Consider the following 11,246-nt stretch of genomic DNA (forward strand, 5'->3'; position numbering starts at 1 on the left):
ATTCATCAAGGCATAAAATTTTGCATGTTTTACATAATGTGTACCATATTCCACATAAATAGGTAGGATTTTGCCACTCTTTTTTCTATATTTCACCAGGGGTATAGAGAAGTGATTGCTTTACCTTTGTCTGTGCATCTGTTCAAATAAACAGTAACATGTTGAAATGGGAATAAAATCATTCTGACTTTTAGCTACGCAATTTATCACTAAGTCTATCTAGGAATTAAACCAAAAACTAAGTTTTTCTTTCCTTATGAATTGATAATTCTTTCATTTTTCCCTTAAGAAAGTAAAACTAATTTATAAAAAGCTAAAAGTAACGCTAATCCCTAAAGCAAAAAAAAAACAAACCCTTTCAACTCCAGGCATCGCAGAAACCTGGTTACCCACTCAGAGACTACAGCTACAGAAAGAATGGAATGCATTCATATGAATTAGCAATTCCTTTTGAATTTGAAAAACAAACGTTTGGGTGGGTTAACAACTACCTTAAATTGTTTTCAATATAGTGGTTTGAAAATTATTTAAATAACTGCAGATGGATTTCCATTCATTAGTCTTCTAAATTTTACAATATACTATTATCCTCTTAAACACCTTTGTTTATGACCAGATAATGAAGGATCGGCTGGCATAGTAATCCCTTTGGCCTCTAATACTTAAAACTCTGTCATGCGCATTGATTGTAAGGTTTTGGAACATGCACTGACTTGAATTCCTCTTTATTTTATTTTATTTTTTTAACCTCATGAGCTGCTTCATTAAGTCTGCTTATAAGAGATTTTCATTATTTAGTATGTTAGTAATGCATTATTATTGTACTTTTTCACTTTTCTTATTCTTAAAAAAAAAAAAAAATGGGCTTCCTTGTTTTAAATCACATTGTAAGACTGGCCTTAGAAGTGAAACTTTTTAGTCATTTAACTCTGCTAAACCTGTATTCCAGAGGGTCCTTGTCGTTATTTATTTTATTTAGCTGATCAGGCAATACAGTGCCTCTGAATTACAGCTTTAAGTGTTTTCCATCTTAATGAGGGTTTGTATTCCTCTGAGGAGGTTATACTGCAGAGGGAACTAATCTCCTGCTTGATCCTGTCAATACAATCTTGTCCTACCAATAAAGAGGAAGTTAAATGCTACTACCTAATGGTAGAACTGATTAGAAAAAATGAAGAGAAAGTGAGTTCCATTCTTTAATTCTGTCCAGAACATAGGAGAAATTATTCTTAAAAGCCCAAAGTTCAAGAGTAACCTGGGTTATCTTTACATTTTAAATAAAAAATATCTTGGTGTTTCAACATAAGTGATTATATTAAAAAAATCTTGGTAAGATTCAGATTGTACTCAATTTTAATTCAAAAGGAAAGTGACCACAGACTAAAGAACGAAGTTTGGAGGCAGGATGTTTAGAATAGTATATTTAGATTATAAAATCTAATTTTAAAGCAAAATACAAGGAATGCTTCAGAAACCTTGTTATAACTAGTATCTTTGACTACCAAAACAGAGGAACAGAAGACAGCCTAAAATAAAGATTAAAATAATCAATGTACAGGAGTGGAGTGGAAATAATGGTAACAGACATCTGGATTTAATATGGTTACTATAACTGGCAATATGATTCTGCTTTTTCTGGCATGATCCAATAATAAAAAGCATTCTCGTTTGTGAGGAGAATAAAATATCTCTTGTCAGTAAAAAGAATTCTGTCACATAAATGTAAATTTAAAGAGAATTTGAGGAAAAAGTTAATTGAAAAAACATACTATGTGCAAAGCCATATAAATGCAAAGATAATAAACCTTTTGCCCCTGCCTTTATGGACAACGTCAGCAGTTACGGTTTTGCAAAGCTTTAGAAATGCTTTTTTTAAAAATATTTATAGTGATCCTGAGTAAAAATTGAAAGTACAATACTAACTTGCTGCTCAGTAAAGGCATCTGAACTACTGTAAATAAAGGCTCACTAATACATTCCAAGACTAAGACATAATACTGGGATAAAATTCAGAAAACTTGAAGTTTGGTGTCCAAATGGACAATAAATCAATCTCTTGATCTATAAGGGGACTAAAACTTGTTTTGGAGTTAACCAGGCCTAGAAGGTGAAATAAGCTTTTTAATTAGAAATTACTCTACAGAGAAACGCAAATAGAAGTGTATCTTCTGAAGTCACACACACACACACACACACACACACACACACACGCACAAAAGAGTACATTTAAGAAAGTTTCAAAGAAAGTTTAGTAAAATTATTAAAAAGTGTTTTTTAAAGATCCCGATTATTTAGGCCATAGGGAAATCTTTTAAAATTTCAAAATAATAATCTTCAGTTTCTTTTTATCCATTGGCAAGCAAATGAAAATATTCAAACTTTTCAACCTAGGAGTGTGGGTTATAAACATTGTCAGTGGACTCCTAACCTATCTTCTAATTCTGATTACAGGGATCATTCAACTTACAGGATAATAATTCCTGTAATAATGCAACAATTCCTGAAATTCCTGTAATAATGAATTCCAGTATAAGCAACAATAGGCAAGGATTTGTGTTGTTTGATTCACTAATGCACCTGTACCACCAACAAAAGTACCTGGTACACGGAAGGCCCTCAATAAATACATGATAGAATAAGAAAATTAAATTAATAAAGTGCATTTTTGTAATGTTAATATGATTTTTTATTAATTTTAATTCCTAAAAATCAAAAGGCATAACCCATTAAAAATGTTTCCATTGAAAAAAAGCTAACATTGAAGCAAACAAACAAAATCACCACACAATCAGATGTCAACTAAATCATCACTCTGAGAATTATTATGACTTTATTAGCAGAACCATCCTGGTTCCTCCATTTCTCTTAATAGTCATCCTTTAACTCTCTAGATAGAAAATACTTTCTTTACTGACCTATCTATATACTGAGGAATTTGACAGCCCTCCTCTTCTCTTAAAGAGAATTATATGCACAATATCAAAATTGGACATGTGTGAAAATAAAATGAGTGACCAAGCATTAAATTTGCCTGAGTGGATTAATTAAATCAAAGTGTACTTCAAATAGCAAAAAAACCCATAAGCCTCTTAAGTGCAATTGTATCTTTTCATTGTTATATTCCCAAGCTTTACCCTAGGACACACCACTGATCAGACATCCAATAAATATTTCTTGAAAAAGAACCAAAAGTAACAAAAAGACATGATCTACAACAAGCAAACCAATCTAGCAGCAAGTAGTTAAATCTGTCTGCTGTTTTCCAATTTCTTCTGAACCACCAGCTAACAAAGAGTGTCAGAACTGGGTATTTCTAACTGTAGAATGAGTCTTCAGCAATGGACTTTTGCACAGCTTACCCAGTTGCCAAAGATGCTGGGATGGCCCATATTTGCATATGGTAGGTACCCTTACAGTGCCTGGTATTGGCAATATATTCTACCTTGTGTAACTAAACTCTTTTCTAACAGTGAACACCTGCTTTCCCCATTATTCCCCAACGTGGAATTTTGAAAGCATTTGGTATTTTCAAGGACCACTCTTGTCAATATATTACTTTAACTTTTAAAATAGCTCAAACTGTCTCCAAATTCAGGGAGATATAAAGAATTTAAGATACTAAGTTTCAAAAGTAAAGTAAAGCAAACTTAGTTTTTAAAAAATCTATATTATTGAAGAGAGTTTTTATATTAAAAGAGCCAGCCAGATTTTGAAGGATATTATAGGGAAAAATAAATGGGGCATTACTATATCTGACACATAGAAACTGTTGAGTATTAGCTAATACCCAGCATATCATGTACATACTAGTGTAATAGTGGTAATTTTTAAAATCATATTGTCTGAACTGGTCAGGCAATACCTTCTAAATAATAATCATAGAAATCAATATTGCAGGACTTACCTGAGATCAAAATTTGGTAATAGATAAACTTTTAATAATCGGCTAATAATTGTACAATTTCAAATGCTGAGCAAATAAATTATCTTCAGCTTAGAACTTTGCAAATCTATATCCAAAAGACAGTAAAGCATATCAAATTGTTATCACTTTTTTCATGAAAGAATCATGTGAAGCTAGATTAAACTTTTGTTTACCTTACTGATTCAATATTATGGATGAGAAAGAAATATTTTTAATAGTTAATCACAGCAGTTTATATTGGAGTTGTTGGGTCTTACTCTAAATCCAAATTGATCTCCTTAAAGAGAAGCTGTTAAGGATAGATTTACAAAGTTATAATGACATGAGTGATCTTTTATATTCATTCTGGCCTGTCCTCATATGGTCGTAATTTGTTGTTTCATTTTTTTGATTGGTTAAATAAGAGATGTGTTAAAATGTTCACATTTCATGGATGGATGGAAGAGACACATGAAAACCTGCTAGAGTTCACTCTAAGAGGAAACATGGATGCTCCAAGTTATTTTTCTCCACACAGTTCAAACATAATTAGTTTACCTTTTTAGCTGAAATATAAAGATAGCTATACATTTTAAATGTCAATAATATGTCCTTGATCTACAAGTTCTCAAATAAGGAGAGAAGTGTTGCAAAAATCTGTGTGTGTTGAGGAGGAGCGGTGTAAGTCTAGAATCTGTCTGCACTCAAAGGTGAGAAGATGCTGAAAACAAGTACTTTAGTCAAAAAAAAAGGTTCAAGAATAATTTTGTGCTTCTTAAGAAATTGCTTGGGATTGCCTTTTTCTTAGCTATGAACTTTAAGTTTCAATTCACAGGGAAGACTGGATTCATTTCTCTTAGTTCGCATTTCAAAAAATAAAAGTGCTATTTTTTAAGTGACTGTGAAACTTTCAGTAAGTAGGAAAGAGTATCTCTTACAAATCCAAAAAACTCACATGCTATCATAATCGCTTACTCAAGACAGGTTTTGAATTCAAATTAACAAGTTGCTTAAAAACTTCATTTGGGGGCTTCCCTGGTGGCACAGTGGTTGAGAGTCCGCCTGCCGATGCAGGGGACACGGGTTCGTGCCCCGGTCCGGGAAGATCCCATATGCTGCGGAGTGGCTAGGCCCGTGAGCCATGGCCGCTGAGCCTGAGCGTCCGGAGCCTGTGCTCCGCAGCGGGAGAGGCCACAATAGTGAGAGGCCCGCGTACCGCAAAAAAAAAAAAAAAAAAAAAAAAAAAACTTCATTTTGAGTGAAATTAGTAATAAGGAACAGAAAATATACTTTCTAGTTTGTTGCTGTTGTTCATTGATCACTGGCAATTCATTTTTTTTCTAGATTATTCAATTTTGGAAAGTTTAGTCTTCTTCCACATTATTTGATAGTATAATCTTGGAAATATTACTATTCACATGTATATAATGTATTGAAACTTTGTATATTGGTGACAGGTCTGAATGAATAATCAGAAATTCTCATTATAAATTCAAGTAAAGCCACTCAATTTAAATGTTTTGAGTAAGCTAGACTTGGTCTGTATATTAATATATTTGCTGTTATATAAGAACATTTTGAGAAAAGTATGGGTTAATTATCTTAAAGGAGCATTTGTTTACTTTATTGTGTGATTTATTCAACCTTTAATGATTTTCTTCTAAATATTTAGATTTTGTTCATTACTATTTGAGGTGTTCACGTCTGAAAAAGACTGTTCCACCATCTCTGTACATACATTTATGGGGCTGATTTTTCAAACCATTAGAAATACTGCCACACTAAAGACAGGAAAGCCACAACTGTATTGTCTACCCCAGGAATTTCGCGATTGAATTAACTTTTGTTCTATATTTACTTTAGCTAAACAGAAGGAGCTTCTGTACACAGTATTAAAAGTTACAAATACTTGCATCTTAAAAGTGCATGCATATCAAAGATATTACAAATTACAAAGAACACATGATTAACAACCTGCATAAACATATGTGATTTTGTATTATGATACTTGAGTGAACCCATGCTAAATTTACTCCTTGATTTGATTTAATCACTTGCCCAAACTGGCTTATATTTGTGGACATCATCTGAAATGTTTAAAAGATTATAGTTTTCAGTTGTGAGAGTGTTAAATGAATCTGTAAAGTAGCAGTGTGTTTATATACAGCCACTGTTTGACACTGAAAAGCTAAAGGCATGCTTACTCAATTCTGGTCTTCCCAAGGCTAGACTGCTTTTTAATAGTGCAATATTCTAGAGATAGCTTTTAAAATTAACAAAATGCAAAACTCCAGAAAAGTTCATAAAAAACAGCTCAATCCTGATGAGGTTGTCTGATATCTGCAGAAATCAGGAAGAATAAGTCTATCTGTAAGTATTCTTTCACAATAAATCTATAATGGAATTTAAATGAAACACACCATTATGAGACAATAATTCTTATATAGCAGAGAGCTACAATACGTTCGAATGTAATGTTAACATATTTATTAATTTAATCAATAAATGTGTATTTTATAGATTTAATTTGCTGAAACTATAACATGGTAGCTCCTTTATCAGCTATTAAAAGAAATTTTCTATGCCTTGGGTGCTTTTAGAGGCATCCACATCTGAGTAAATTAGGGTTACGCAGTAATACAAATGCTCCTCAAAAAATAATTATAAATAAAAATAGTTTACACTGAGATACATACCATTTTTAACTCTAAACTTAAAAAATAAAAAATTTGAGAAATTATGAATTGTGTGTAAGAAATAGCAATGAATATAGAAGAATAAGACTCTTTAAGATTTCCTAATTTATTTATTATTTATTTTTTTTGCGGTACGCGGGCCTCTCACTGTTGTGGCCTCTCCCGCTGCGGAATACAGGCTCCGGACGCGCAGGCTCAGCGGCCATGGCTCACGGGCCCAGCCGCTCCGCGGCATGTGGGATCTTCCCGGACTGGGGCACGAACCCGTGTCCCCTGCATCGGCAGGCGGACTCTCAACCACTGCGCCACCAGGGAAGCCCAAGATTTCCTAATTTATTATATTGCATGTCATTCTTCCACATCTGAATTTATGCTTTCCTGGTTAAAAATAAACAGTTACAAAATTAACACAACTATTTATGTCATGATAAAATGTGTAGTAATTCAATCAGCTCATTAAAAGTATATTAGTTATATCTTTTAATCTTGGGGGAAATGCAAAACTGGTTAGAAAATAACTGTGTTTATTTCAATTAGAGCATCTATTAGTTATTCATGATTTGTTATTTTGAATATGAAATTGAGAAATATCCCAGAACTGTTTGCATGAATACTTTATTTCAAACCATAAGTATAGAAGAGCTAATTCATAGCTTATGAAATAATTATCTATGGAGATTTTGTAACTGGATAGGTCTGCAAATAACTAATTGGATATAAATATTCTTAATAACCCATCAAATATGCCTTGAAATGATAACAATAAAAGGCTTAAAATGTTATTGATGGGGATATTTGATGACCAGTGTAAAATGGTTTGAGTGGCTATTTGAAATCGTTAAAAAGAAAAAAAAAGGGGGGGGAGCTAGGCCAGGACTTCTAGATATATTTTCAGCAAAAGGGCCATTAGTGTTCATGATTAAATTTCATCTTCAGAGAATCTTTTACTCTTTTATAGAATAGAATAAACATCTTAATACTATTTCCTTTTAAGAATCAAGATCATCCATTAGCAATCAATAATATTAAACACAATTTTTTTTCTTTTGCTCTCCTTTAGAACTCATGAATTGTAAATATTAAAATCATAAAACCAAATAGCAGTGCATGGAAAAACTGGTCAGAGTTACACTACTAAATGTCTAAATGAACTTATCCATGTAGCTGCTAAATTAAAACACCAACAATGCTAGATGTCACCTAATTAATCCTGGTAAGCTGAATATGAGTTGATAATGTCAGAAATTACAAGTCTGGCTTTTCTCGAGTTTCTTCATTATGAAAGTTGTTATATGAGAATATTTCGATCTTGTTTTCAGTTAAACTGACAGAGATCAACAAGTTAATATAAATCTGCTAAGAAATCAGACTTTCACTAAATGACGCTGAAAAGTCAATCAAGAGCAACTATTTTTGTAAAAGTGACTCTTCTCTGAGAACTTCATTAAAGCCAAGGTAAATATGATGTAAATAAGAACTAATGTGCCTTAAGGAGTGTACTCTTTAAGCTTGTGTTTTTTGTTTTTTGTTTTTTAGCTACACAATATCAAAACAAAAGAGATGCTATGTAAATTCATTAGACTCCATAAAAACATAGACCAAGAATATTTGGTACTAATTTTTTTTTCAGTTGAGTCAACATTACTTCTTGCATGGAAAAAGAATTTTATCCAGAAACCAAACAAAAAAATCAAACATACATGGTATCTTTTTCAAAATACATTTTGTTTTCATAACGTTTGTAATTTTAAAGCATCCTCATCTCTTCTGTCATTTTTTCTGCAAAAATACTATGAAGTAGATGGTGTTTTCAACCATGTGAGAGATGAGGGTTGGAAGGAGTAGTCAAGACACCTTACTAGGATCGCATTAGTGAGATGGAACTAGAAATAAAATTGAGGAAGTGTTCTTAGATCCATCTCTCTCTACTTTTCACAATAACCCAATACTAAGAGGTAAAAAGAAAACTGTTAAGAATCTTAGAAGAGGACCTCATTAATCATAAGTCATAATCATAACATACAAACACCTTTGGGATATTTTTTAATAAAAGATAGATTTGTGCTAAACTTGCCACGGATGGGCGTTACATTTGTCTTTGCGTCTGAACTTTGAACTTCTAATACTAATATCTAATTTTCTAAATTATTAAAATTTTAGACACTCTACTCAGTAACTACTCTTTTTGGAGATAATATGAAAAAAATCAAAATAAGAGGTAATATAGGAAACTGAAGTATAGGCTGATAACAGAGCATCAAAGTTTTGAAGTCCTATCAGTTGAGTTCTTTGCACTTGTAGAGAGAAACACACAAAGGCACTATTCAGAAAAGAAATTCCATCTTTATTTAAAAAACACACAAATCTAGGAGTAAGGCTAATCTCATATATGCATGTATGTATATGATACACACACACATGCACACACACACTCTTAGAGTCCCAATGGTTTCTTCCTACTTAGGTTTGATTTACTTGATTATCATACATCAATCATTCTGCATGAAGAAAATCAAAATGTACTGTATTTTATAAAAAATGTACATTTTCATTACAATGTTGAGTTTATTAAGAGAAAATATCTCATGAGAAGCTGGAATGACATATTCTCTGATTAAATGATAAATGAAATCAATCATATGGTATGTCTGCTTCATTTAAAAACACTATTAAAGCAATGTAATTTAAAATAAATACCTTCTTCACTCACCCAAAAGTGGGCATACATATGTAATACAATGTATAATAATGGTATATTCACTGCAATAGAACTCCAGAGGGTAAAATGCAAAAGAATTCAGGAATTGGAATTCATTGACAAATTACTTTTTCCAGTGGAGTAAAAACTACCTCTTGCATCAAACTAAGAAAAGCACCATAACTTTGCAATTTTATGACCCAAAGTCACAATTATGTTTCATATTTCTTCAAGATGTTATCAGTGAGCCTTACAAGTAGAAAAATTATTGATCAGGGATCTACGTCAATAAATGTAAGTACTAAAATTATTTCCAGAGAAAAATCTTAAAGAATACAATTTCTTAGAAAAGAAAAACTGTTAGAAATAAATGAAATAGTTTTAGGATTATATCTTATCAAAATTTTTTGCTTCACTGTGTGGGGATTCCAGACTCCTTCAACATGTAAGCAAAACAATATCAATAATAATAACATAACTTATTCAAATTGTGGTTTTCATTTTAATTGAGATTTTTGGGGGTTGTTACGTCTGATAGTGGAAGAAATCTATTGGCTAGTAACATTATACATCTCCAAAACCTGGAATTTTAAAAAGCTTTATTTATGGGAGATTTTCCATAATTTAAAATATGTGTTTATATTTTATTTTTCAGTTTCCAACTGGTTTCCTAAGCCCAAAGATTTCTATACTGGGGTCATACATAACACTGCTTTAGGGCAAGCTCTTTTCTCATCCTATTTGACAACTCAACCCACCTTTACCCCAAGGATTTTTTTTTTTTTTGAAATTGAGATAATTACATGAAAATACCCACAAAACATTTCTCTCAAGTAGTCAGAATTAAATTGCTAGTTGAAGACGCCCTTAATAGTTCTCCAATTCTCCTTTATATATTCAGGTCTATGACCTTAACAAGAAGCAGTTTTAAGGCATTTCTGCAACTACTAGCTTACATCCTTCATTAGGGTTCTACATTCCTTCCTCTAACTTCTACCCTCCCCATTTCTTCCTCTCACCTTGGCCAAGTTTATGATTTTTGTAACATTGTTAAACATTTAAATAAATGTACCTTGAACATTCAAGTGAATGCATGTTAAACATTTAAGTGGATTTAAATGGTTCTTGAATGCAAATATCAAGAAGTTATGCATCATAGCAGACCCACTTGAAAATACATGTATTCCATCGCTTCAAACAGGGAAAAATTACCACGGGAGGGGTCAAACACAGGTTATATCATTGTCAATAAAATATAGACATTCAGTCCTTACCTGCTTAACTGCATGATGACAAATCTAAACAGCTCGCAAAAGAAAAAGTACCCCAAATCTGAATCATCCGTCTTCGAAGCTGCTGTGACAGTTTTATACCCTGGTGCTTTCTTCTTTGCTTACATCTATTTGACCGGCTAGACTATTTGTAAGCAATAGGAGGGTTATTTAGCAACCCCAGTCACCTCTTCCTCGTTTCAAGCCTCGGGATGGTATCTCACACAGCCGGAAACATGCATCTTATCTTCGAGGGTAGAGCCTCCCCAGCGTTTCCCAGTCGGATTCCCATCAGAAGGTGGTCCCTGCTCTAAAGGGCTGATTACGTTTCTGACCTGGTGCAAAGTAAAAGGGACTGTGGCTCAACTCTTGGAGACTAGTAGAACAGCCATCGGAGTCTTAAACTCTCTGCCACTGCTCGGCTGCAGAACGAGCATCGCCAGCAGCCCAGAAGCACCACCCCCTCTCGGGTGGACGCCGGAGGCGAGCGCTCCCAGCCTGGACCCTCCTACCTCCCGCCCCGCCTCCAGGAAAGGGGGACGGAAACCGAAAAGCCTAACTTGCAAGTGGGTATAACAGAAGCTGAAAGACTCACAACCCTTACTCTTTGCTTTTCACTTATATTCCAACCTCTGGCTCCAAGTTCAAATCCAACTCTTTCTTTCCCCCACCGCTCC

The 11,246-nt window shown here is 33.3% G+C and overlaps 1 protein-coding gene across 1 annotated transcript in view; it reads right to left on the reverse strand.

The window, feature by feature from the left end:
- Window positions 1-11,007, reverse strand: part of BRINP3 (BMP/retinoic acid inducible neural specific 3) — a 413,747-nt gene extending 402,740 nt beyond the window's left edge. The window contains exon 1 of the mRNA XM_065879068.1: window positions 10,573-11,007. The gene's annotated coding sequence lies outside the window, so the exon portion shown is untranslated. The remainder of the gene's footprint in view (window positions 1-10,572) is intronic.
- Between the last annotated feature and the right edge of the window lie 239 nt (window positions 11,008-11,246).

Source organism: Phocoena phocoena, chromosome 1 (assembly GCF_963924675.1).
Source record: "Phocoena phocoena chromosome 1, mPhoPho1.1, whole genome shotgun sequence".
NCBI classification, from domain to species: Eukaryota; Metazoa; Chordata; class Mammalia; order Artiodactyla; family Phocoenidae; genus Phocoena; species Phocoena phocoena.